At 36.6% G+C, this 2149-nt stretch overlaps 1 pseudogene; it reads left to right on the top strand.

Annotated features, from left to right (window-relative positions):
• The first annotated feature begins 1201 nt into the window (after positions 1-1201).
• On the top strand, positions 1202-2149 carry LOC129677438 (olfactory receptor 4C12-like; annotated as a pseudogene).

The raw sequence follows: 2149 nt of genomic DNA, 5'->3' as shown, positions 1-2149 counted from the left end.
AAACCCAAGTCAGATTACATCTTTTTTCTTTGAAAAATGTTCTAGAGGCCTAACCCATCAACTAAAATAAAATCACAATCTTGGATATGCTCTTAAAACGTGCAAGAACAACGAACTCATGTTCACTCAAGTGCCTTTGGTTACTGATACAAGCTCTGTACTTTCTGTGGGGATTTCTCCTGCTGAGATTTGTCTGGAGCTTTGTAGTCCATGTATTCTTAGCTTTTCCTTACTCACCTTTGGTTTAGATATGTATTTCAACTCAGTGAAGACTTCGTTTCCTGACAGGAAGCTAATGTTTTCCTAAGACTCCATAAAGAAGTATTTGCTATGTTATTTTCACATCAGGCGCTGCATTGTAATAGTCTAGTAATTCTATTTTTGACTCATCATGTTCACTTGCTGTGAGATATGAAAGTAGACTTTATCTTTATGTTTGGATTGACATGCACATAATAGATGATGAATATTTATTAGAACCTTTTAAGTGAATTCTTAAACAAATCCTGTTAATAAGCACTTCTTAAAACTATATTCTGCTTGCATAATACACACCACACACAAATACACACACACTCACAAACACACAGAGAGACAGACAGACACTGGCACTTACTCACACACACTGATATTTTTATGCTCCATGGCTGCACTGATTTATTTGAAATTAGTTTTAAGGCCATTGATAGCTAGGCTTATAGTATTTAACTTTAGATAGGTCTGAAATTGACAGTTTCATCTAATGTTTTTTAATACCATATTATGTTTCTGCTTGAGTTCAAATAAAAATAAATCCTCAGTATAGTGACAGAAAAAACCACGGTGAACACAGGAAAAACATGTGACTTGTGCGATATTTTTTTTTCAAAAAAATTTACTGATCATGTGTCAGAAGATTGCAACATCAATAAGATATTGAAATTTATTTAATTGCTTTTTATAAAAGAGATGAGATAGCCTGTTTCTTCTGAATACCATGAAACATAATAGTTTTTATTATTAAAATGACCTTTTCTTTTTGTTTTTTTTTTATTAATTACACTTTATTCATTTTGTATCCCCCATAAGCTCCTCCCTCCTCCCCTCCCGGTCCCACCCTTCCCCCCTTTCTGCATGACCTTTTCTTATCTAAAACCAAGAAAATAAGTTTTTCATCAACTTTTCTAATAAAGTTCTTTTCTATTCTAACTTGGCACTTCTCACCAGCCTTCAAATGAAAGAAAACAGAATGAATGTGACTGAATTCATCCTCATGGGACTGACACAGAACCCTCAGCTGCAGAGAGTTCTGCTTTTGACGTTGCTCATCACCTACATCCTCACTGTCACTGGAAACCTGCTCATTGTGGGGACCATAGTCTGTAGCGAGACTTTGAACTCCCCAATGTACTTCTTGGCTTTTTTATCTCTGATAGATGCATCCTATTCATCTTCTATCATCCCTAAAATGCTGGCAGATTTGCTATCAGAGACAAAAACCATCTCATTCAATGGCTGCATGATATAACTTTTTGTTGAACATTTCTTAGGAGCTTCAGAGATTGTTCTCCTTGTGGTCATGGCAAATGACCACTATGTGGCCATCTGTGGACCTCTGCACTATGTGACAAGGATGATCCACCACAATTGCTGTCTCCTAGTGGGAATGTGTTGGATAATGGCTTTTATTCACTCTTTTGGACAGATACTTGTTACTTTCTGGATCTCTTTCTGTGGCCCTAATGTCATGGACAATTTCTGCTGTGACATTTTCCCTTTGTTACAACTGGCCTGTGCTGACACTTTCCTTCTTGGTCAACTGGTTGCTGCCAATGGTGGTGTAATCTCTGTGATCACATTCACAATGCTGCTGACGTCCTATGTGGTCATTTTGCACTCTTTGAGGACACATAGCTCTGCAGGGAGAAAAAAGGTCCTCTCTACCTGTAGCTCCATATTAAAGTTGTTGTCTTGTTCTTTGTGCCCTGTATTTATACATGTATGTGACCAGTAACCACTTTTCATATGGATAAAGCCATAGCAGTGTTTTACACCCTTGTCACTCCCATGTTAAATCCAATTATCTATACTGTAAGGAATGTGGAGGTTAAAAATGCCATTAGAATGTTACTTAGAAAAGAATTCAATATTGGACAATAAATTATTGTAA

This window comes from Psammomys obesus, unplaced genomic scaffold (genome assembly GCF_907164565.1).
Source record: "Psammomys obesus unplaced genomic scaffold, mPsaObe1.curated_primary_1811, whole genome shotgun sequence".
NCBI classification, from domain to species: domain Eukaryota; kingdom Metazoa; phylum Chordata; class Mammalia; order Rodentia; family Muridae; genus Psammomys; species Psammomys obesus.
Note: the sequence above shows the minus strand (reverse complement) of the source record. Positions and strands in the feature narration are given on the sequence as shown.